Raw genomic sequence first — 27,136 nt, forward strand, 5'->3', positions numbered from 1 at the left:
TTTAATTGGGCTCTTACAGCTGGCATAGGATCCTGATTTGCATACCCAAGGTGCCCAGTGCTTACCTCAGGTGGGACGCCCTATAAAAGTCAACAGCTTCTAATTTGGCAGCTGGCACACCGCCGTGAGAGATCGGGCATGGGAAGTGGAGAACTGAAATTCACCCGTATTGTTCATTTTCTGGCCAAAAAAGCCAGTCAACAATGCCAAATTTGTCCTTCATCATTTTTAAAGCTTGTGACAAAACTGTTATAATTCAGTGTCACCAATAAGATATTCCCTTATAATTTGTCCGAGCATCTTCCAAGTTTTGATGCTCTTGTGGAGCTTGCATTGTTAACATGTGCCTGCACATCACAGAAGGGCAGCTGAGATGTTCAAGTGACTGGAAAGCAGTAGCTTTTCACAATGAGAATTCCCTGGGAGTTGTTCTTGCTCCTCTGCCAGAGGTGCATTAGAAACCCTGTTCACGCTGGCAGCCAGATTTGAAAATCCCAGATATTGTTTGAAGACGTGTTTAGTCATGAGAAAAGCTCACTACAAGAAAAATGGCACAGGCAAGAAACAAACATGGCAAAGGAAATCTTTTGGGTTGGCGTTTATATTTCACTCCATATTAAATCTGGAATAAATTTAGTGCTGGATCCAAACTGATACTTCCGTTGGTTTGCATAAACCTGGTACATCACCGAGTTGCAGAAATGACACACTGATTTATATGCTTCAATTTTGCCATGTGAGTAAGTTATGAGTAGAAAGCATGCAAATAGTTTATATTAACATGATATAAATATGTCAGTCCCTTTTTCTCCTAAACTCTCTTTCCTGTATTCATTCTTTCCTGTATTCAATGCTTCTTCATCTTCTCCTTGTTTGGCAGCTTCCCTTCAGTTGTTTAAACACTTAGGCTCTGGAATTCCCTCCTTAAAACTCTCTACCTCTTAATATCTCTCTCTTCCTTTGATGGTCCTTAAAACCACCCTCTTTGGTCAACCTAATGTCTCCTTCAAAGGCTGCGTGTCAAATTTTTCTGATAATATACCTGTGGAGCCCCTTGCAACATTTTACTCTGTCCTTACTTCTCCCACCTACCCTGTCTCTGACTCCCTCTAATAATCGGTGTCCACACATCGAGGTCTTAATCTGTTACCATGAACCAAATTTACTTGATAACATATAAAAGTCTACTAACCGACCAGAGAAAATGAAAAAATGACAAATTATAGCAATGACTTGGTCCTTGGACTGGTAACAAAGAGGCTACCTATCACCAAAACATACTGCAAACCAACAACAAGCTTTTGTGCCCCTATTTTTTTCTGACAGATCAATTCTTTCCCCACTTTCTTCTCTTGCAGAAAGTTTTTGCAGAAGGTTGGGTGCTCAGTGTCTACTAGTCTCTGGTAAAATGCAAGTGTCTATTTCCTTTGTGCCTGAACCATGGCAATAAGTAAAAGCAAAAAACTGCGGATGCTGGAAATCCAAAACAAAAACAAAAATACCTGGAAAAACTCAGCAGGTCGAGTCTGAATGACCCTTCAATAGAACTAAGTAAAAATAAAAGAGCGCTGAAATATAAGCTGGTTCAAGGCGGGGTGGTGGGACAAGTAGAGCTTGACTATAAGGGGACTCACAAGTGAAGTGGATTCTATTCTCAACTGACACTTACCAACTGGATTCCAGTATGGGCTGTTTGCTAGTGACTGAGAGTGGGAACTCTTGCTGATTTTCCTCTCCCTCACCCCCTCTGAGGTGCCTATCCTGGGCTGAGATTATAAGGACAAACAAGGATTGAACCTGAGACTTCCTTATTCCATGTGTTTCAGCTGTTTACTGGATAAACATGCTGAGAGGTTGAGGGAGTTGGGAATGCTTACTTCTGAAAAGGCTAACAAAGGCCTACACGGGAAAAGCACGAGGGAAAGAAACATTTTCTTTGTTGCGAAGGTATAGCAAATTGCCCAAAATGCCGTTAAACATTTTTGATGGGGACTTCCCTATGACACTTGATTCATCTGTCTTTCACACCAAACAGCAACAGAGTTCAACAAACATTCTGTCATATAAACCCTTAAGTTGCGCAGTGACTTTTGCTTTAACTGTATCACACAGTTTGGAGCACCTCAAATTCTAAGTTTGCAATTTTCTGCCATGCTGGATAGATTTAAGCACCGATTTGTTTGCAACAAGGATTTTCCACGCCACACTGCAGAAGGTGCTGTCCCTTTAAGACTGAGCTCCCTTCGGATTGATGTCTAATGATTCTGCTCTGGAGGAGGTATGTAATTGACCAATGCAACATGACAGGTTTTTATTTGTAATTATGGTACAGGAAAAACAAGTTGAATTAATTCTTTAACACTGTAGAAGCTGCAGCATGCCATCAGCACAGACAAATTAAGCAAATAAAGAAACAACGGGTTGTGACTATGTGACTGGGGGCGGAGGCGCATTTGCTCATTATCTTGTAAGGATTTCAATTGACCTGCAATCCTGGATGGAATATACTGACTTGTGAGAAATATTTTAAGGATTTCGAGCAGTGTAGTGCTAATAGGAAAGGGCTTACTTTTAGGTTTGTATTTTGTTTGCAGCACACTTCAGCGTTAAAACTATAGCTTACTTCTAGAAGGTACCATTGGTAATTTTGGATGAACACCTAACAAACTCGTATGTCATTTCTTTGTGCATTATTTCAGCAAAGGCCCTAATTCGTTGAAAAACAGAACCGAGATATATCAACACAATCCTCCCATGAGCCCTGGGTAATCAAAATGTTCACCGGCTTTTGTGAAATGTATTGATTGTAGTGATTTTACATTTACACAAGATATGCACAAATTACACTTTCATAAAATATACTCGTAGGCGAACCCTTTCATTAAGTGTATGTGCGAACATGCACGATCGTAAGATTTATGCCAATATACACTTTCATAAAATATCAATATATTTGCACGCTTTCATAAAATGTATGCAAACACTTTTATAAAGTATGTGTGTATGTGTAGAAAAGTATATATGCAATCGGATAAAGTAAACGCATGTTTAAACTGTAGAAGAATATCAAACATGTGAAGCATTTGTCCATTAATATTGTCAATTGTAAGTTTGAAGTTATATATTTTGAATCATTAATAACCGCATCAAGATCATTGTTAATATTGGCTACAAATGAAACCTGACTCTTTGGATTTTGTTTTAATAACATATAAATATTCTAGTGTTGCAGAGTGAACAGGTGGGGGCGGGGGAGGGGGGGTGGGGTGGGGGGGCAGGGTTTGTAGATGGTTTAGTACACCTTCTGGTGCTGTCAATGAAAAGCAAGGTACCAGGGCATGTTGTACAGTCATTTGTTTAATGATTGTCCTTGTCAATATTATTAAGAACATGACAAAAAAAATATAAATGCTTACGTATGAGTTGTTCATTTGACACCTGAGTGAAGGCAGATTGCAAAATTGCAATAAGTATTTGAAGCTGATAAAGTTCAAGGGGGCTATATGGATAGCTCCTGAATATGGGCGCAGGGATCACGAGGCGTGATTATATAGTGCATGTTCAATGTAATGCAGGCAACATGCCCAGCTTCATAGTTCCTGATCATCATAATGATTGCTGTGTGTAGCCAGTACTAACCACAATGTTCATTGACTGCATGCATCAACAGGGACCTCAATATTGTTACTTGCCAGCATTAATTAAAGCTAGCTTGCACCTTTTAAAAGGAAAGTGCATTGTGGCTGGCTGCTGTTGGTGCTGAAATCATTGGGAATATTTTGCTATGCAACGACCAACAATGGCTGACCATGGGATAACACAGCAGGCACCAAAGTTTTCAGATATTGCACTGGAACTCTTGGTGGAAGAGGTGGAATGGAGGAGAAATGACCTCTGTCCTCAAGGGGGCCTCCACACATGTGCTCAGAAGGCAGTGCCAAGAGATTGCCAAGTGTTCAATGCCAGGAACATAGTCCCAAGCAAATGGAAGCAGTGCAGGAGGACGTTTAATGATCTCACATAAGTGGTCAAGGTCAGTGAATGCATTTTCAAGTGCCATATTCTACCAACTGCATTGCGAGATTTACAAATCGCTCACTCCATACCCATCATTCATCTACCAACATCTCCATTCATGTGCTTCACTTCACCCCGACACACTTAGCACTGTTGCAAGCCTCACATTCACATTTCATAGCCTGCACAGACTGACAACTACTCAACCACGATAATCACGTCTCCCACATAGATTATACAACACTCACTGACACATTTCCCTCTCTTTTGCAGGGCAGGTGGCACACAACAGGAGGCAGTAGTAGCTAAATGGAGGGTAGAGATGCGCCTGCATGTTCTAACCTCCATGGAGAAAACTGACCGTTATAAAAAGGCTTATTGTTGAGGTTGAACCTGGCCATTGGTGGGGCTAATTGAAAAGGAGGGTATCCACATACTCTCATGTCACAATCTCTCCTGACTTACAAGCTGCAGATATTGTGACTATGCACCTCTTACTTCCTCCCCTCCTCTCACCTCCCTCTACCCATGTCCCTTCCTCCTTCCACATGCTCAAGAAGTCCAGGCAGTGGAGAAAGAGCAAAAACAGTGAAAATGAAGACGCACGGCCAGTCGGTTTCGCAGTCACAGCCGCCAGATGTTGCACGTAACGTGGAGGCTATCGGGCCAGGATCGACACATGTTGAGACACTGGGCACAAAATGGCTGCAGCCAGGGAAGGGGAGAAGGATAGAATGGGTGCCAACTCACCGAAAGGTGAAGACACACACTTGTTCTGCTGCAGAGGGCTCAAACGATGACACCTTCACTGGGCCAGGCTACCGAAGAAGGTTCACCTGTGCATGCCCTCTAATGCTTAGTGCACTGGGAACGCTGGCGGAAAGCCTGTCCTAAATAGCAAAGAGCGTGGAGGAGTCCAATTTGGCATTGGCTTTGCGCAGAACCTGGAGCTTCTCCTTTCCAACGTGAAATGGGTGTTAACCTCTATTCACATACATGGAGCCAACCATGATCTGAAGGCTGATGTCTCGGCTTTCACTGCAGCACAAGCAGCATCCATTCAACCTCTGAGTGCCCCAGGCTGCTCATACTGAAGCCATACAAAATTAAGCTTACTGCCATGAAAGTTCGGACTGCTGCCATCATGGCTCGATGTTAAGACGAAGGCCTAGTATGTCTGGATGCAACGGCTCTGAGCACCAGCCTTTACGTCAGCATAAAAAGTACTTCAACTTCTGCCTGACAATCCCCCCTGTAGATTTTAAGACTTGGAACAGCTCTGGAAAGCACCAAAAACTATGCAGAATTGCAGCAACAGCCAGGAGAAATCAACTGGCAACTAATCTGTAGGAATTGATGATCCCTTTAAATAGTGCTAGTTGGAGATCCTTCATGCTGCTTAGTTCGTGTTTGGCTGTGTGAGGTTAAGACACAGTTACAGGCATAGAGTTTCAAAATAACAGCATTAATGTTATTGATCTAGTCATGATCTGCCTTTTCTCTAGCAGATATTAAATGTGTGCACGCTAACCTCTTTCCCAATATGATGTCTAGTGGCTTTGCGTCCGAACTGTAAAAGAAACCACAGGCGGCATTTTGGAACCCAAAGGTTACTCGTAGCAGGGGCTCCACCGAGCCCAATTTCAACACCGAAGGGAGAGAACAGGGAACTGCAAGTGACGTTGATATAACTAGGCTCAGATACAAGAGAATGGCCTCCTTTGTGCTCTAAACTTGAATATTTCTATGGCCTTAATTTGGCCCTTGCCGGGCATGTGCGATCGGCGGGTCCGGGAGAGGCTGAGAGACGGACTGCCAACCGTGATTGGCCCCTGACCGTGATTTCACACTGGCTGGCCAATTAACGGGCAACCCAGTGTGAAACGGGTGCTGAAAAGCTCAGCGCTGCTGGGGTAGGGGGCAGGAAGAGGGCGGGCGGTGATGCCATCGCTGGCGCAGGTGAGCGCTGCGAGAGAGCTCCCCCGAAGGCAGGCAGCTGCCTCGTGAAGCTGCAGATCCCCAAATAATAAAATAAAAGTGTAAGAAGCTGCAAAAAAAAAATGTCCAGGCATCACAATCAAGCACCTGAAAGCACACTTCATGAAAATGCTGTCCCCAGATATTTTATTTCCTCACGGAGGTTTCATCCTGCCCTTGGGCGAGGTTTGATGAAAATTGCAAAGGCTGCCAGGCTGATTCGCCAGTCCTCCAGCCGCAAGGTTGGACGGGCCACTAAAAATCGCAGACAGTTGCGCCGTTATGGGCTGAATTGCCCGCTTAATTGTCGACAGGAGCGCTTCTGACTTTTATGTGCGCGCCCACCGAGCGAAATATCGTGCGGGTGCGCGATGATGTTGGGACACTTGCCCGACGCCATCTCACGTGATTTCGCGCCTGATTGAGTTGGGCGTGCGCCCACCCACGAGGCATGAGGTTTTGCCCTACGTTTTCACAGATTCTACACAGCTGCCTACCTGTCAGTTGCCAACACTATTTGAGTCATGGCGGAGGGTGGAGCAGGGGGGTGGTCAGGCCCTAGTTTAAAAGTTAATAGATAGCCTAAAGTAACATGTGAGAGCAATATTGCATTGTTGGAGGAGCTATCCTTCTGATTAGGCGTCATGCAAAAGCTCTGTTTTAGTGGTTCAGGTTGAAGTTAAAAATTTGAAGAAAATCAGGGGCTTCTTGCGGCTCTCCCTGGTTAACTTTCGTCTCTGAATCAACAGCCACGGAAACGGATTCACTCGTGGCTCCTTCGTCCAATCCCTGTTTGTGGGATTGCAAAAAGGCTTCTTGCTTGCATACAAAGCAGCAGCTACTGCATTTCAAAGTAATTCATTGAAGAGACACGATAAGGCGCACCGTACATGCAAAGCCTTTCTTTTGCTTTCAGCTGTCATTGCTTCACATTCAGCTTACAGTTGTCATTCTGGATAAATGCACCCAATGCCTTTGTAACATTTTCCCAGATTGAGCACCATGAAATCGACCATGCAGATAGGATATTTGCTTCTGATAGAAGTGGCTTGCAGGAAATATTCATCTGCCTTTACCTGACCAACCTGCTGTTCATTTCCAGTCTTTTATTTTGAATTTCCGTCCTTTCAGTTTTTATTTATCTCTTTTATCCGAATCGAGTGTTTGCAGGCTAACACTCAACATTCAGTAGTGCAAGATGTCGAAGGTATGGAAAGCTCTGCTTGGGTTTTATTTCTACCTTCTAAGATCTTGCAGTGTCCTTCAATTTTGGATTCTATCTCTTCTCATGACACCAAAAGGATTTCACACCAACAGCTCATTCCAAATGCTTTTTGAGCCTCCTCTCATCATTGGCTTCTAATGTCCACATTTTCAGTGCTACACACGGGCACGGTAACTCCACGATCACTTTGGTTTGCTCACCATTCTGTGCAAGTCTTAGCTCTGCGCCTTCTGCAGTGCTGTCGAGTCTTTTTACATCTTCAGTGCTTGCTGCTTTGCTGTCAGTACACACATTAGTTGGCCTGAACCAGTGTGCCTCCACTAATATGCATACAAATAATTCTTTCACCCAAACATTGAATTTCAGTCTCCTTAACAGACATTAACACAAAAGCTTGGACAGGAGACTTTAGCATGGGTGATCAAATGTTTGGTCAAAGATTAGGTTTTAAGCAGAGCCTGAAAAGGAGAGGGAAGTGAGGGGGTAAAGAGGGTCTGGGAAGGGAATTCAAGAGCTTAGTGCCTAAATGGATATCAATGGTGGGAGGTGGAGCACAGGAGAAAAGGTCAGCCAGCGTTAGATAGAGCTTTAAAAGTGTCGGGTTGCAGGAGGTTACAGAGATAGGGAGGATGAGGCTGCGGAGGTGATCGGAACACACGAAAGAGAATTTTAAAATCGACCACCTCTCAGCCATCAGTAGGCACAACTGTACCTAATTTTTACTGCTACACAAGACGTGCTCCCAAATGTAAACACAGCTGAATTCAGGGATGCAACAACACTGACAGTTTCCTAATAAACAAAGGAAGTCCTGCATTTATGTAACACCTTTCCGAACGCAGACCATGCAAAAGCATTTCATATCCAATGAAGTGCTTCTGAACTGAGGAACTGTAGCTACCGTATTACACACAGCTAGGTCCCACGAGCAGCAATGAGGTAACGACCAGGTAATCTGTTTTAGTGTATTTGCTTGAGGCATGAAGATTGGCCAGGACAATGGAGGTAACTCCCCTGATAATGGCTTTGAAGTAGATGCAACACTAACCTGAGCTGGATTGCTAAGAACTATATTAAATTGGACAGTTGATAACTTCATTACAAGAAGAAAAGGAAGAGCCGACATTTATATAGCACCTTTCATGACCTCAGCATGTCCTGAAACGTTTTGCAGTCAATGCTGTACATTGTGAAGTATAGTCACTGTTATCAAGGTTCCGATAGACTTACATACCTCCTGTAGTGTTAATATTACCATTGCTTTCACACCACACACATGCCTCCCCCAATAAGTCAGTTTAAATATAACAGCTTGCAAGTTTCAACTCAGAAAATTCCAAAAAAAAGAAATATCCCTTTAACGTGCATTAGATGGAGCTAGTTTTAACAATAACTTTTAGTTTAAGAAACAAATGCTATTGAGGGTCCTGTTGGCAGCAATTAACAGAGTGTTATTGGCAGCAGTTACAGAGATCTCCAACTCAAGGAATAAATGTGAAGGGGAACGACCAAGGAAGTAAGGTTAAGGGATTAAAAAGCGGGGCTCAGAATGAGATAAGCAAGCCAGCCCACTAGCAAAGTATATTGGTGCTGCTTTTTACTGCTGTGTGAGGAGTGAGCATGCAGACAGTGTGTCTCTTGTCTTGCTTAATCTCCATTAACCCAGCAGCAACTATCTTGATGGCAAGGTTTTAGATTATCTATATTTAGTTGAGTTCATCATGTACAGCAGACTTTTAGATTCAACATCAGCTCTACTTTAGTTTCAATGTAGCAACAGGTTCTGTGTTCTGTCCCATCCAGGTAGGTGAAATGCTTCAAGTAAATGAACTGAAGTGAGGCATTGTTCGCCATGCATCCTTAGGTAGAATTTTTCCCTCAACTTCTGGCACAGGCTTTTAAAATTATGAAACAATTTGTTAGGATAGACTTTTGGAAAAGCGGTGCGAGGAGTTCCACACAGAGGCCAGAAAGATACACACCCAAAAACAATAAACACCAGCTGGAATTTATATCGCACCTTTAACATAATGAAACATCCTAAAGCACTTCACAGGAGTGATTATCGAACAAAGTTTGAATTGAGACACATAAGACAAACTTAGAGCATTTGGCCAAAGCTTTCATCAAAGTGGTAGGTTTTAAGGAGTGTCTTAAAGAAGGAAAGAGGTAGTGAGGCGGAAAGGTTTAACGAGGGAAGTCCAGAGTTTGAGGCAGCTGAAGACGCAGCCAACAATGGTGAAGTGATTGAGATTGGGGATGTTCAAGAGGCCAGAAAGAGATGAGTGCAGATATCACAAAGGGTTGCAGGGCTGGAGGAATTTACAGAGATAGGGAGGGACAAGGCCATGGAGGCTTTTAAAAATAAACATGGTTATCCCATGTATTCAATAGGGAATTCAGGAGGAATTTTTTTACCTAGAGGGTGGCTAGAATATGGAACTCACTAGAATGGAGTATGGAACTCACTCAATGTGAGCAATACATGAGGTGAATAGCAAAGATGTATTTCCGAGGGATCCTTCATTGAACGCATGAGAAAAAAAGGAATAGAAGGTTTTGTTGATAGAGATAGTTGAAGAGGGGTGAGAGGGAGCTCACATATAGCCTAAACATTAAATAGATCAATCAGGCTGAATGGCCTCTTTCTGTGCTGTAAATTTGATATGTAATTTGGAACCCAGCTTAAAAAAAATTGAATATAAATTTCGATTTAAGAGGATACTTACGCTGTTAAATAGCAGCCTAACTTTGTGCAATGAATTTCATTGGCAACGAATGCACAAATGAAGAAATTTCATGAAACTCACCAGGAGGTTGAAGGCGAGCTGCTGTTTATGTCAAGTTAACGGCTCGCAACTCGTCGCAATTCAGGGCATCTCTTCCTCGCCACAAGTTGCTGGAAAATTATACACATTAACAACAGCAAACACCATTAAATTCGTTGCTATTTTGGTAGAAAAAAATAGGTTATTATCAATCACAGTTTTACACACACACACACATGCACACGCATGCATACGCACACACACATGCACACACACACGCATGCATGCACACACACAAGCATGCACACACACACAATTACACACATGTGCACACACACACACACATACATGCACACACACACACATACACAGACACAGATGAGCAGCAACATTATAGTAATGAGTTAGTGAGTCATTTTAGGTCTCTCAGAATGAGAGAGGGGATGAAATTCTGTCTCTCTGTGTCTCAAGGCACTTGTCCTCTTCCCCAGAAGAAAAAAGCCGAGAAGCTTGGCAGCAGAATACCTTAAAGTGTAAGATAATTACTGTCAGTCCCCCTCCTGCTGCGATCGTTCGATGAGCCCAACAACATACATTTAAATCCTCAATTTCTCTTGAAAGAGACATGCAGCTGTGAAGAATTTGATTAAAATTACAGTTCTTTAGCTTCGACTTCACCTATTAAGAAAAATATCTGGCATTGGACTTTTTGAAAATAAGTAGGCCAGTGGTAATTACAGCCAGTCTCCCCGCTGTGCGGGATGAATAGAGTCTCCTGGGTGGTATTTTGCTGCTACCTGTCGACGTGGGCTGTTGACATGGAAGTGAGTGATAACCTTGCCAGCTTTTATTTTCGTGCACTTACAAAGATACATTAGCCGCAAGTGTAGCGATTTGCATTTTCACATTGTTTGATTATAAAGGATGCTTTTGTGTTTACCTGAACTGGCCTTTTTTTTTTGTGCCAGCAAAATGCCTGCTTCTGCACAATTCAGAGTTTGAAAGGAGCGTTTTATCCAAATTGCAGGGTTCTTCGTAAATGCTGCAGTTCCACTCTCTAATTCTCTTTTTTAAATATATAAGTGCTCTAACAATAGTAAGAAAGACTGTGGTAATTAAAACTATCAGAATTACTTTGGAGGCATAAAATATGCTTATTTGTGAGTCATACTCTGCACATTACATCCCTGCAGAATGCTTTATGTGCGGTTTTTAGATGCGCTAATCCAGTGAAGAGATGACAGATCTTCAGCACTGAAACATTGATCCAAATATCTAGTGACCGTATCATGATCCCAGAGGTCAGGGATGGCTTGGTCAGGCATAGATCAGAGTTGTTCTTGCAACTCTTTGATGATGCACCTTAACATCAAAACAACATGTCTGACTTTATCGAGTGAAATATTGTCACTTCCCTTTTTCTTTACAGCTTCTCAGCATGTGATTACCAAATTGCAATAATTTTGCCAAATTTCAGGCTGGCATTGTATTGTGAACTTATGACTGTTAGAAAATGGGCTTAGATTGTCAAACATTTATTTCTCGTAGGGTCCTGAGCACATGAAAGAGAAGACATCCCTAGCTGTCTTGAAGAAAGTACACAATCTGAAAGGACAGTGCAGTACCATTAGTAGTGTATCTGGTCTCTCTATTGGATGGATCCGACATGGCTCAGTGGGTAAGCACTCTCACTGGCGAGGTAGAAGACTGTGGGTTCATAGTCCCCTTCCAAAAGCTTGAGTGCAAAATCTATGCTGTCACTTTTGTATAATGTAGAGAGTCCTGTAGTATCTGAGGTAACATCTTTCGGATGAGACATAAACCAAGGTCCTATCTGCCCTCCCAGGTGGGCATAAAGATTCCATGACAAGAAGAGCAGGGTAGTTCTCCCCAGTGTTCTCCCCAGTGTTCTGCCCAATATTTATCCCTCAGCCACCATCGCTAAAAACAGATTATGTGGTCATTATAACATCACTGTCTGTAGGACCTTGCTGTGCAAATGATTACACAAAAGCACTTCGCTGACTGTAAAGCACTTTGGGACATCCTGAAGTCATTAAAATCTTGCCAGCTAAATTATTTTTTCTCAGTAACTTTCAGACCCAAGTTAATTTAAGTTGATTGAAATTCCTGTTCCAGGTATCATCCCACTGGGCACATGGAGAGAATATTTTGTTGCGAAAAATGCAAAACTTCCAACTGTAACAGTTTCTAGTCAGCATTGTAACGACCAGAATTTAAACCATCTGATTGAACCTCACTCATTAAAATCATAATTTCACACATTAATGTGCAGAAAATGAACACACCTTATTCTCTATTATGCGCAGTTTACCTGGCAAGCTACTTGAGATGATCTTCAATTCCCATGCCTTTCCACAAGTAGGAACCCAGGTAATGATTGATGGTGGGCTATTCAACTAGCAAAGGGCATCACAACTCCCGCCATCCAACACAATTTCCAGCCGGAGTGGATCGCATAGCAAAATCTTGCCAGTTAAATTATTTTTTCTCAGAAACTTCAGACCCAAGATAATCCCAGTTGTTTGAAATTCCTGTTCCAGGTAGCACCAACTGGGGCCACAGATTTCCCAGGGGAACATTGGGCAATGATGTCTCTCCTTAGCCCATGGGTGCTCAGGCCTGTTGTCACACCTCTACTTGCCACACTGGCTGAGATCAATTGACACCACCCAGTCAGAGGATTGAACCTGTAAGAGCCTTGGCCAAGTCCACAATGAACAATGCATTTGCCAACAGCCTCGCCATGACAGTCAGCATATCAGCAAAGGTGAAAATCTTTCTGAGGAGGTTTCCATTTTTTAAAATTTAATTATGAAAGTGGAAGAGTTATAGACTCTTCATTCTTCATTCAGAATGTTTCATTCTTGCCATGATGACATGTATGTGCAAGTGACTTTAGTTATAAACCTGGAAGGAAGCAATGTACACCACTGTAGTTTGTAAATTACGGGTAAAGGTGCTTACTTTGGCCAAAGGGTAAAAACAGGCACTAAATACATGCTGCGTTACAAAGACACAGGCATATGAAAGTATGGAGTTGTCACGCAATTTTAGAGCATAATTGCTGATTTACCATCATTTGAACTTGCCTTGAGGTGCTAAGCCAGGCATCTGGAGATTTAGTACTCAAGTACTAATTAGACATAATTTTTGTGAGCTCACGGGCCTCTCCTGAAGGTGTGGAGTACTCTGACTGGCACACAGCAGTACATTGCAGGATTGCTCAGGAACTGAGGGAGAGGGAGTACAGGCTCTCAGACATGACACTGGAGCTCATGGTGAAGAAGATCCAGAGAAGGAGGGATGTCCTGTGCCAGCAGGGGGAAAGGATACCAGATCACTCTCCACGTACCAGCAACAACCCCTCCCCACCCCCGACTCTCCCCCATGCAAGTCTGGTGCTGCTCTACCTGGCTCCATGTTCTTCCCCTATGTTCCATTCAAACTCTGGGAGACACCCTTGCAAGATACAGATGACGAGGCGCTCTCTTTCTCCTTATGATTCTATAGGGTGCGCAATAAGGTGAAGTAGAACGGTTCTTTTAGGTGAAATCCTCAGAGAATTTCTGGAATAAATGGTGTTCGGGTATTGGGGAAGTCTTGACAAAGGGTGGGAATTTCCAACCTTGCCTGGCGCTGGGATCACCTGATCCCACTGAAAGTCAATGGGCTTTTGGCTGGGCTGCTGAATCTCCCGTAGTGGGAGCTGGAAAATCCTAACCAAAGTGTCCTAGAAAGCCTTCCGATGTGTTTCAGAGAACATAAAACAGTGAGCTTCCCTTTAAGTAGCATAAAGATAAAAACCATGTTTATTCCCAAACAACTGGTGACTGTCAGCTTCAACTTCCACACTAAGATGGCAACTTACAATTAACACAAGCTATGGTGACTTTTCGGCTCAAGGTCTTATTTTGGCCACCATTATATTTCATTCTTTCATCGGATGTGGGCATCACTGACAAAGCTAGAATACATTGCCCACTCCTAATAGCCCTCGGGAAGGTGGTGGTGAGCTGCCTTCTTGAACTGCTGCAGTCCATGAGATGTAGGTACACCCACAGTACTGTTAGGGAGGGAGTTCCAAATTCAGCCAATGACAGTGAAGGATTGGTCAGTGACTTGTTGGGAAACTGGTGTCGTTCCCATGCATCTGTTGCCCTTGTCACTCAAGGTGGTAGAGGTCGCTAGTTTGGAAGATGTTGTTAAAGGAGCCTTGGTGAGTTGCTGCAGTGAATCTTGCTGATGGTGCACACTGCTGCCACTGTAACCCAGTCATGGCAGGAGTTATAGTTTATAGTGGTGGATCGGGCACTGATCAAGCAGGCTGCTTTATCCTGGATGGTGTCAAGCTTCTTGAGTGCTGTTAGAATTGCACTCATCCAGGCAATTGGGGAGTATTCCATCACAATCCTGACTTCTGCCTCGTAGTTGGTGGACATGCTTTGGGGAGTCAAGAGGTGAGTTACTCACCACAGGATTCCTAGACTCTGCCTTGTTCTTGTAGCCGCAGTATTTATATGGCTAGTCCAGTTCAGTTTCTGGTCAATGGTAACTCCCAGGATGTTGATGGTGGGGGGATTCAATGCATTGCCATCATTGAAAAAGTGGGAGGCGGTGGCATAGTGTTATTGTCACTGGACTGGTATACCAGAGACCTAGGGTAAGGCTCTGGGGTCCTGGTTTCAAATCCCACCATGGCAGATGGTGAAATTTGAATTCAATAAAAATCTGGAGTTAAAAGTCAGATGATGACCACAAAAACTTTGCTGATTGTTGTAAGAACCCACTAATGTCCTTTAGGGTGGAAATCTGCTGTCCTGGTTTGGCCTGCATGTGACTCCAGACCAAAGCAATGTGCTTGACTCTTAAATGCCCTCTGTACAAGGGCAATTAGGCATGGGCAATGCCTATATCCCATGAATGAATAAAAAAAAGGTACATCCAAGACTGCAGTGTAGTCTTAAAATTGGTACTTGAAAAACAACAAATGGCTATAGAATAAGTCATTTTAGGCTTTTGCGTCTCACTAATCCCATATAAAATGTGTACGGAGTTGTGTATACCTGCAAAAACTTCCTGGAGAACATAGCTCTTTGCAACCTTTTTCCATTTTGACCTAAATATATCAACGTTTGGTATCAATGATGCAGAAGCACCAAGGCCCAAGTGGAGTCTCTCTGTCTCTCTTTCTCCACTTTCTGTCAGAGTGTCTAATCTTTAATCATGGAAAAGGTATGCAAATCTGCTGAGTTTAATTAGAACACCCAATCAAAACAGAGTAGAAGATTTTTCAAGAAAGTAATTAGTATAAGCAAAGGCTGAAGAAAGACTATTATAAACTACATCAAGGCAAACATGATCGGCTACTTGGAATAAAGCTCAAAGCTAAGGAGGAGAGGGAGATAAAATTCTGAAAAATAAATCTGAACTGCAAGGGAGAATCAGTGATATTAAATGAAACTAAAATCCATGTCACACTAGCCTTGTAACAATGTGACCCTTTTCACCTATTGTTCACCATTTCTTATTACAGAAACATCCCTTTGCCTTAAGACTGTCAGTTTCCACTGTGGATATTCCCCTGGCAAAACATTTAGCTTTTGTCTACAGATTGAAGACTGAAGTATAACTGTCAGCCGAGAGGCAAGATCATTGTTCAGAAACTTTGGAAAGATGTTTGTCTGGTATTTGCATTAAACAGAAGTGGTTCTTTTTTTTCCTGCTGCATTTTCTCAATGACAGCCATGCCAGTCGCTAACCTACAATGAACAGCTATGTCTGTGCTGCACAGAATATTGGGCAGATGGGCCTGAAGTGATGGAGTGAGAATGCAGCTTTGCTAACAGTCAGTCCAAGGGAAACCATCCAGTCAAACAGCCCCACCAAAGCTTTTAAACTCTGTATAGAAATGAGACTTTGTCAGTACTTTCTATTGAATGGGGGGGTGGGGGTGGGTGGGGGGGGGGGGGGGGGGGGGGGGGGGGGGTGGGGTGGGGGGTGGGGGGGGCGGCGCGGGCATTTACACAATTCTGTAGGTACATTTGGTAGGGTTGCTACATTGTTGCTGCATTGTAGTGTCATAAGCTTTAACTGGGTAGTTGATCACAATTGCCATTCCGAAATTTTGCTAAGAATAAGCTATGGGCAGAACTGTCTCACCAAGTCCTCTTCACTCAACACCCCCCAATGCTCACTGGCCTACACCTGCTCCATATCCAACAACAGCTCGTTTTAAAATACTAATTCTCATGTTCATATCCTTCCATGGCCTCGCACCTTCCTGACTCTCTGGCCTCCTCCAGCCCTACAGCCATCTGAAAATTCTGTATTTTACCAATTTTGACCTCTTGTCCATCCCTGATTTCCTTCTTCCCAGAATTGGCAGTAGTTGCATGTGCTTCCAAGACCTTAATCTCTGGAATAATCCTTTGCTCTCCAACACCTTTAAGGCATCCTTTAAAAACTACGGCCTGAATTTTCTGGTAAGATCGGCTTCGGGTGTCATGGTGGGTGGTGGGGGGGTGGGGGGGGGGGGGGGGGGGGTGGGGTTAGGAGGGGATCAATATGGTAAGAAGGCCAAAAATCAGTTTCACACAAGCGTGAAAGCACAGCAGGATCATCCGATGGTGTCCGCCGTGGTGGAACGCCAATCCTGTGGAGGCCAGCGTGAACCTGCTTTGCGTCCTGGTAATGGGATACATAGTAAGGCCCTATCGGAATTGTCTCCCCTGCCAGATTTTCCTTTTTGCCAGCGGGGAAACACGCCTGCCCAGGACACATCTGGACAAGTGTGATGTGCAGAAGTCAGGACTTACTGTTAGGGCCTTGCTCAGATTGTGGACACCCAAGGAGCAGGAGATGCTGGGGCCCTACAGATATTGGGCCCTGGGGAAACACGGGCATAGCATGATGGGTGGATTCTCATGGACATGGTTCTACCGCGAAGCAGTTCTCAGAAGGTGAGTCTCCATTGATGCTTTGGGCCTGCTTCGGAACATCACCGTCTTGGCCATGGGCTACTCCGAATGATTGTTGGGGCCGGAGAGAAAAGTCCAGCTGTGAGTGGGAGAGGACAGGTGTACCAGGCTAGCAGTCGTGGTGAGAGACGAAGGTGTACTGGGGGTTGCTAATGTTGGTGGGGGTGTGGGGACAAAGGTGTCAGGATGGGGGTGAGGTTGCAGGGTGGGGTGTGACAAAGGTGTCAGGGGTGACGTTGAGAGTGGGGAGGATGGAATGTGGGGGTGGGGGTGAGGTTGGTGTAATGGGGGAGAATGCAGCAAGTGGGGAGGAAGGTGTATGGAAAGGAGTTCAGAGCGGGGAAGGAGTTTGGAGGCGGGAAGGAATCCAGGGGTAGCAAGGAGTTCAGGGAGAGGAAGGAGACTAGGGGGCAGAAGGAGGAAGTAGACCCTGGATAGAAAGGAGTCCAGTGGAGGAGGAAGGATTCCGATGGGGGGAGGAAGGAGTAAGGGTGGAGGAGGGAGTATGGGTGGAGGAAGGAGCAAGTTGTGAGGATGTCTAGGTGTATATGCAAGGACGGGGGTCTGTTGAGTCAATGACTGCCTCCTGGGGAGCAAACTGAGGGTGGGCATAGTTGAAGGGAATGGTGAGTATGAGAGGGGACAGAGTGAGCCGGAAGGCTGGGAGGATTAGGATGCGATGGTAGCAGTAGACGGACTGGCGAGGGTGGTTGGTGGGGACTCAGGGGCAGACACTAACCTTGGGGGTGGGAAGGAGGAGGTGGGGGAGGTGAATATGGGTGGGGATAGGATTCTCAGGAAGGCAGAGAACATGCACGTTCATCTGGACATCCTGGAATGACAAGGGTTCAGATCGGTAGGTGACCATGGGGAGGTGGAAGATGATGCCGGTGGGGGGGGGGTCTCAACAGTGATGGGGTAAAGGACGTGGGTGACTGGGGGAGGAGAAAAGATGAGGGACCCTAAGAGAAACTTAACTACAACAATGTATTTCAAATCGAAAGTGAGCGGAGCCACGTGTTGGATGGGCACAGGTACTGCATGGGAATGTGATTAGTTGGTGGGCGGAGAAGCAAGTTAGATCAGATGAACAACTGAAAGAGAACCCCAGCAGGCAGCAGTGAAAATGCTCGTGACATTGAGATGATTGTGATGGACGAAGGCTCTGTGTGTATGGGAGAGTGCTTGCATGAGGTTATGTAAGGCCCTGCCACACACATACTTCCCCCGACAGAATCACTCATGGTTGAGCTACGTGCAGTTGAACTGCTGGTGGGGGGATTGCAGGGGAGGATTTGCGAAGCCTATCAATGAAGTTGAAAGACAACATTACACATTTTTCAGTGAAAGTGAATTATAAAGTGACAAGATGTCTTCATCCATGCAACCATTTGAGATCAGAACTTCTTAACTTTTCTAGGCCTACCACTTCTTCTAGGTGCTGCCCTGACATCCACAGCAGGAGTGAAGACAGCCTGTTAAATGGTTGGCCTTGGTCCCTCTGATGACTTTGGTGTGTGATGTCTGGAGAGCTGAGTCCTTGGGGGCCCTGGCTTGCTTTGGCTATCCTCCTGTGGGCCAGCTACTGCCTCCCAGGCTAGATTGGTGACTCTGGTGGACCTCCTGCGGCTAGAGCAGGGGTAGAGGGCCTTCCACTGTGTCCAGCAGGGTTCCCAGAGAGACATCACTAAATTTGGGGATTGCCATCTTCTTTGCTTTTGGAGCCATCTGTTGCCTGGAGAAGAACTGGTCTGAAGATATGAATAGGCACGTGCTTTAAATATGGCGGCCAGAGTAATTAAGCGCTGAGGTCATAGTGTGGCGGACAAATCCAAGCTCGCCCGCCAGCGATCTGGCGTGTTCTCTGTAAATGCATTATTAATGAGGTACTGTGAATGGGGCAATACAGTGCCAAAAGTCACCATTGCAGCCTATGGGTAAAACGTCCTTTTTCCCACCCATTACTGCACTTTTGCAAATCTGGGACGATTCCACCCTACATCTTTAACCAAACTTTTGGTCACTTGACCTAATGCCTCCTTCTTTGGCTTTGTGTCATTTTTTTTTTGTTTGGAAGTGCCTTGGGACATTTCTGCACTTAACATGCTAGATAGATGCAAGTTATTATTTTTAATTCTTTTTCTAATCCTCTGTTCAAGGTTTTTAACTGTGCATGGCTCCTTATGTGCCAGCCAGTGCATGCATATGTGAACCCAGTGCTGTTAGGCTGCATACAACCAGTGGGATATCTCAGCTAAGTCCAATGCTATCCTTACTCAGTGTGCACACACAACTACTTACCAGGAAAGGTCGCTGCATGGAACAGGACCCAGGATGCCTTGATTTCTACCTTCCCATTCAAGGAGCACTGGGGCCACAGTTAGAATGTTTGATGCCATCCTTCCTGAAATCTACTCATTTAACATTATCTGAGGAGTGGGACCTGGGATCTTGCTGCCCTTTAGGGTTTAGTTCTACATTTTTTTAATCAAACAAAACTACTAAGGTAACTGTGAAACTCTTTATGAGGTAACATTATAAACTGCCTCTGCTTCTTTTCAATCCTTGCTCTATTGTAATGTTACAATAATCTAACTTTGAAGACGTATCACATTTAAAATACGTTAGACCGATAACAAAGTGCTTGCCTCAAGTTTGAATATCAGTGGCTAAAATAACATAATACGCAGAACAAAGATTCAGCCTCTCCATTAACTGCTAGTCTGCTGCGGAGTTCTGACTTTTTAACACAGAATTTCCTTGAACTTTTTTGAGTAACTGCAAGGCCGCAGCAACATCATTTCTTGTAAAGCCTTGGCAACAAAAACTGGCCTTGCCAGTGACACTCACATCCCATGAAAGAATGATTTTTTAAAAAAGTAGCTCCACCCAATGCAGAAACCTTCTTGTGTGAGTTTCCTGCATTTATGTCAGCATTGTGCTCCTGCAGATTCACACCCTAGAATTCAGAGGCAATATGGCCCGAACTCATCTGGTATTGGTGTAATTATGGTTTCTTGGAGTTTTGTTGCGATTTCCCCTGCACTCTTTAAAAATTTTAAAATATATCAGCAAAATATATCAGCAAAATACTTAACCAAGGCGTTGTCACTCTCAGTTCACCCCAAAATGATTTGAAGCTCTACACAATCACCATCTCCGCCGCTACTCCTCCCTACAGACACACACATTCAGAAGGACTATAGTAGCTGGAATTGTCTTCCCAATGAATATATCTCTGTCCTGTGTAATAACTGATGAGGAAGACAAGCAGCAGAAGCAGGAGGTTCTGAGTTTGAGACACCTATTAGTGGCACTGAATTTCATACTGGATTTGTGATCCAGCATAGGTAAATGAGCTCCACAGGAAATTTCAGCGCAAGTTCTCATTGGTGAGATCGATGCAGTAACTAACATAAATTTTGGTATAAAGTCTGCATAAATGGGATCCAGGGAATTTGTTGCCATGCTTTTCAATGCAACCATTTGTGTTGACTTAGTGCTTGCTGCCACGTGTTGTATGATGTTCTGCATGCTGCTGTAATGTAAAGGCACTCGGCAAAGCAAAGATTAATGTGGGACTGGAGAATAGCACCACCCACAGTATGATATATAGAGTCACATGGTAACAGACTGAGAGAACAGTCTGGAGAGAACACTCCAGATGCAGCCTGCATGAATCTGGAAATAGTTAAAGGTTAACAATAAAGAGTTCATGTTCAAGTATACAACTTTGCAAGACCTCCTCATTGTTGGAACACTACAGCTGGCACTAGAATACAACAGGTTTGGCAATGGTGGTCGCTTCCACAGGATGTCACCTTGGAGATGGTACCATAATCCAACATGGTGATTCGCTGTGATATGAAAGGTGGCAGCTAAATGCATGAACCCAGAACAGCATCCCAGGTTTCACAAAACAAAAAACAGCTGAAGCTGAACTAGAGAGACGTGCACCTAAGAAGAAAACTTGAAGAAAAAGTTGAAGAAGCTTCTCCACAGGCTGGAAGTGAGGAATCCACCAGAGTGGGAGTCCATGACAAAAAAATTGCAAAAACCTGAGTGGCTCAATTCACCAGGTGGTGAGCAAAAATACAGAAAAAGTAGCTGTACATACATTTTAAAATAAGTGGCGGGCCCAAGGGTTCAGCATCCAGAGGGCAGCTGAAAGAGAGTTGCAAGTAATGAACAAAGGTTTAAAATAAAAACAAATCTGTAAAAACTGGCAGGCCAAGTCAAAAATTAAGCAGAACCAACAGAGTTTAAAAAAAACCTGAAGACTTTAAGAACAAAATGCTGTTGCTTTAAGTTGAAAAAAATGGTCCCCAGTTGGACCGTAAGCCCACCAAAAACTCCCACACAGCACAGGATGGTCAAAAAAAAACCATCCAGGAGTTTAAAAAAAAGAACTAGCCCAGAGAAGAAGGTGATGCAGTAATTTTTTCAAAAGTTTAAACAAAAAGCCCATAATTACGAGGATCCCAAAAAGCATGGGAAAATCACAGGCAGCTACAGACAGCCTGAAGTGAAAAAAAAACCAGTTACTGCACTCAGAGTCTTAAAGGGAAATGACATTTAAAGTTATAATTATACATATAAAAAATAGGCATGGACAGCAAATTAGAAGAGACCCCCAGAGGGAGGGCAACTCCCAATAAAGTACCATGGGCAACAAAAGACCCCAGAGAGTGGGCAACAAGGGACCCCAGAGAGAGAGTGATAGAAAACCCCAGAGTAAGTGAGCCAAAATACCCCCAAGCAGGGGAGACAGGTGGCAGTGCAGAGTGAGCAGATGATTATGAAAGAAAGAAAGCTATCTGAGGTAACTCAAAAGAAATGAAACATGCAAAAAGTAAATGAAGTTGTTCTATAGGAAAATGTTCGCATCAGAGCTGAACTGGAAGATTTGAAGCGCAAGATTCAAGCTGAGGATATACACCTTTGAAAACATACGATAAACTGAGGTCTTCAATGAACCAAGCTGTTCGAGATCAGAACAAACAGATTTCAGACACAGGACAGGAGGTATCAGGAAGAGATGGCAACCCCCAATTCCACAGTTGGCAAATCAAAGCAGTAGTTGGGAAAACTCAACCAGATATGCAGCCAAGCAATACTGCAGGCAGAAAAGGCATGCAAAAAGTTGCAACCCTGAAAGAAACCTTGAAGAATCAATATTTAGCCATGGAATAACATGAGGAGCTACAGAGGATGTTAAATATTATTTCAGAAAAAAACTGCATTGGAATTATCAGTAGCAATGAAACAATGCAATGAAGCTCAGACTGAGTTGGCAAGAGATCAACAAAAACAGTTGAAAGAACAATTGATTTTCCTTCAGGATCAAAGGCAAAAGGAATGCATAATCATTCAGCAACATGAAGAAATGAAAGCACAGCAGAAGAAACTTGAGGAGACCCTGATGAATTACAGGAAAGCCCAAGATGAAGCAAGTGAGCTTTGCAAGGACAAAGGAAACCTATTGAAAGACCTTCACCTGTTACAAGAATCTCTCAGGTCAAAGTTTATCCTTTTGGAAAATTACAAAGAGAAGGAAAATTAATTTAACATTACTCTGAACAAACTGAAGAATCAGTTGGCAAGAAGACTCACAAATGTTCAAAGTTCCAGGAGGAAGTTGAAAGCTACAAGAAACAGACTGAATGAAAAAGAGGAGACATTGAAAGGAAAAGCTGTAGAACTTTCCAAACTGCCAGCAGATAATGAAGCCATAAGTTGCACAATTAAAGAACTGAATTGAAACAAGTTAAGACTTTGCCAGAGGCAGACCTGGCTAACAGTGAATCCAAAATGAAGGACAAGGACAAAGTTCTATTGCAGACAATGAAGAAAAGGCAGAAATAAGATCGGAAAATTTAAATCAGACACTGAAGTGCAAAGAACTAGAAGAAGAAAAAGCACTGGCTGACTCAGATGTGCTGAGAACCACTGAGCTGAATAAAAGGATTCATAAGTTTGCAAAATGATTTGATAATTAAACAGCAAACAAATGTTTGGCTGAAATTGTAAGACAAGCGGAAATGAAGGTTTCATTTGCGAAACATATGTGTCCAGCAAAAGCATGGTGGACACCACGGAAAAAGAAAATTCGAGCCCATTCTAGGAATGAACAGAGTACACGTACCCCTCAGAAGGAATGGGACAAACCGACAGTGTTTGAAAAGAGCAGATGGGTTGTTAATAAAGAGAAACATAACTCTAAGGAATGCAAAAAGCGAATCAAATAGAGATGACCAAGTACCAGAAACATAGAGTAATACTACCATTCCTTCAAACGTTACAGACTGACATGTGGAAGAACTGTTAAGCATCAAGGCTAACTGAATTTATAAAGTCTGAGACTTGAGGTCAGGAGGAGGGATAGCAAGTAAAGATTGTATTGTAATACTCCATTGGAAGGGAGGAAAGGTTCCTTTGGAGAAGAAAGGGGGATGTTGCGTGGTGTGCCTGCATGCCATTATAATGTAAAAGTGCTCAGCAGAGCAAGGATTAATGTGAGACTGGAGAATAGCACAAGGTATGATGTATAGAGTCACAGGGCAATAGACTGAGAGAACAGTCTGGAAGCAGCCTGCATGGAGATAATAGCACCATGCATGACAGTGACCTGGAATCTGTAAATAGTTAAAGGTTAACAATTAAGAATTCATGTTTAAATATACACATCTCAAGATCTCATCATTGAGACATCTAAAGAATATCACACAAGTGCTACTTCTGAGGCATTACAGGCAGCTTACAATCCTGTCATGACAATGTTGCTAGATGCTTACCTTGTATCTTCTTGAAATAGGAGTTGGTTTTATACATTCTTTGAGTCGTTAACCTTGTTGTCACAGTTAGCATGACAAACATTTGGTGCTGAAGTGTCAAGAGTAAAATTGATGCGATTATTTAAAGGTACTTGCATGGAATCAACTGACCAGGATAGTTCCAATGGTGCTGTGTCCAAGAAAATACCATCTGTGGAAAGCAACCAAAAGGGGATGTTGGGATTGATGGATGTTCTGGAGTTTGACTTGACTATCTTTGGAGTTAAAGGCACTGTGTAAATGGAAGTTGTTGTTGGAAGTGAGGGAGAAATGTTGGATAATGTTCCTCAGAACAATAGGTAAGTGGAGTGCAAGGTGCAGACTTGATTGGATTACTTCATCTGTGTTTTCTGAAGGTTTTTCTTTAAAACCAATTCAAAAAAGAGTTTATAAGTGCAATGTAAGAAGTCTGCACAGAGCATCATTTGATTGAAGATTTGAGTACTTCTTTCAAAGAAAATCTAACAGATACTATGGGAAAGCTTATATTATCAAGTCTTCATATGCCGCTCCTTCCTTTTTCAATTGGAAAATCGCAGATGAAACAGCCAGCAGGCCAATTTAAATAAAAAATACCTGGAAAACTCAGCAGGTCTGGAAGCATCTGCGGAGAGGAACATTTCGAGTCCGTATGACTCTTCAACAGAACCAGGTATATTTTTATTTTTGTTTTGCATTTCCAGCATCCGCACTTTTTTGCTTTTATGTTAGCAGGCCAATTGAAATTGGCATAGTTGGCAAAAGTGCTGTTCTTTCAGTTCATGGACGAGGAGTAGGAGTGCATTGCTGTAAAAAAATGATAATGGCACCTTATTACATCTCTTATAAACATGGCAAACTAGTTTACGTACAATGACCTATACAGTGACTGTTGTTATGTTGAAAAAAAAGTAATCAACATGTAGGCAGCAAGTTCCCATGGATTGCAATGGAATAAGCAGTGCATTGATTTATAAACAGAACTAAAGAATAGCCTGGATTATAAGATGATCACATTCTGAATGCAAGCTCCTGATGCAAAAGCCACATCCCTCAGATGCATATACATGGAAACTGTGTGTGCAAAATACATTATTTCCCCTCCATTAATTTTAAGGAACAATGAAAAGTCATGAGGGTCACAGTTTCCTAATATGTACTCACAAAGTGGACATTTCTGCTGTGATTGCACAATTGGAGCATTTATTCTTATATTATCAAACCCTAGAGTGAGTTTGAAGTCACAGTTTTCTGACCCAGAGTGTTGCTATCAGTCAAGCCCTGGACGGGCAGCATTTGCACCTTGTAGGGGTGCCTGTGTAGAGGTTCGCTTTGAGGATCTTTACATTTTATTAAGCAATGATACTAAATACTACCTACTTAATCTAGTGTTGTATCTGCTCACATGAGACCGTGTAAAGACATGTTTGCAACAGGTGATATAAATAAAGTTGACAAAATGATAAGTGATAGAAAACACAAGAAGTAAACATTGAACAATTTTAAAGGTCTTGACTGTTGCAGTATACGAGCTGTATGACAACTCAGAAACTAGCTTTGCATGTTTTAGATGCACACAGCTCTTGAATGATGAAAACAGAAAATGCTGGAAATACTCAACAGGTCAGCATCTGTGGAGAGAAGCAGAGTTAACATTTCAAGTAGATGACCGTCCGTTGGAGGTCATTGGCCTGAAACTAATTTTTTTTCTCTCCACAGATGCTGCCTGAACTAGTTTTTCCAGCATTTTCTGTTTTATTTCAGGTTTCCATTATCCGCATCATTTTGTTTTTTTTTAATATCAGTCTTGAATAATATCTGAAGAGCCAAGTGATTTAAAGCTTGTGACTCACATCATTCTCCATTGCTCATTCACTCTCTCATGTTCACTCACCCGGTCAACTTCATTCACTCTCAGTCAGTAACTTGTCCTCTTCCGCTCACCTGATTACTCTCATATACATTCACTCTCTCACTCTGGCTCACTCACTCACACCCTTGGACTCTCACTCACTCACTTAGCTTTACTCAATGACTCACTCAATCATACTTTCCCTCATCCTCTCTCACTCTCCTACCCTACTCTCACTAATTCACTCACTCGCTTGCTCTGTCTCACTTGGTAACACCCCCTTTACTAATATTAATTTATTCTTTCAGACATCCTCTTTTTTTCACTCACTCTCACTCTTTCACTCAGCACTCAATCCCTTTACCCAAGGATAGAGGGAACTCCCTGATCCCAGGGGATGTGATGATAACTCAACCTCAGGGTGTGAGAGGATTTTATACCCCATCAAGAGGAGGCTTTTTTTTCTCCTTTTCATTTTCTCTCTTTCTCCCTGTCATATGTCTCTCACTGACTCAACATCACTCTGTCCTTATGTTCTTTGGGACCTCAGGACCAGTTGTTCTCAACAACATATTACACAGTGTCAGCAGCCCTAAAATGAAAGTTTGTCCTGAAAACTGTGCCTGAAGTTTGGTCAGGAATCAAAGAACGAGGCTTCCCTCAGGACAGACAGCTTCAAACTAACTTCCGCTGCTGGCACCGTGTGCCCGTAATTCTCTTTCCTTTACCAGAAGCAAATAGTTTACTTGTAGCAAATCAAAGGTGGGCTACTTATTTAATATAAAAATAACAACAAGCTACAGGAGCTAACTTCAATAGTCCTTCTAATTGTGTCTGGTGCTATATTGAACAACAATGTGCTCCATATAGCTTAGGTCTTCTTTCACGTGGTTCATTCAGAGCTCCTGACTGGCTCCGGGCCTCCTGGCTGACTCTGGCTTACTTACTAATTCAGGCCCTTTTAACTGGTTAAGACCACTTGACTGGTTTTTGGGCCATTGACTGGCTCAGGCCTCTTGACTGGTGTGGGGCCTAATGATCTGTTCAGGCATCCTAAATGATTTGTGGGAGTCTAACTAGCTCGAGGTGCCTGGCTAATTGGGATAACCTGACTGGTTCAAAGGTTCCCTGACTGGTTTGATGCCTCTGATAAGCTCGTGGTCCCTGCCTGACTGAAGATCTCTGATTGGGCCATTGTCCCACACATGCATGACCTGAATGCAACTACTGGGTTAGTTTTTCAATCTCTGGAATCTGAATTTGCGTCAGCCCAGATCGATGGGATAAAGGATCCAACTGTTATGCACAAGGTTCACAGCTGAAAAGAATTTGGGCAGTCACAATTAATAATGAGGCCTAAAAAAATCACCCCCTCCTAATAGGTTACAAATACATATACTGAGGCCAGGATTTTCCCGTTGGCGATTTGGGGACGGGATCTGCTCACCGACGGGAAAATGACGCGGGATGATGTCGGAGGAACC

Source organism: Carcharodon carcharias, chromosome 20, assembly GCF_017639515.1.
Source record: "Carcharodon carcharias isolate sCarCar2 chromosome 20, sCarCar2.pri, whole genome shotgun sequence".
In the NCBI taxonomy this organism is placed as follows: Eukaryota; Metazoa; Chordata; class Chondrichthyes; order Lamniformes; family Lamnidae; genus Carcharodon; species Carcharodon carcharias.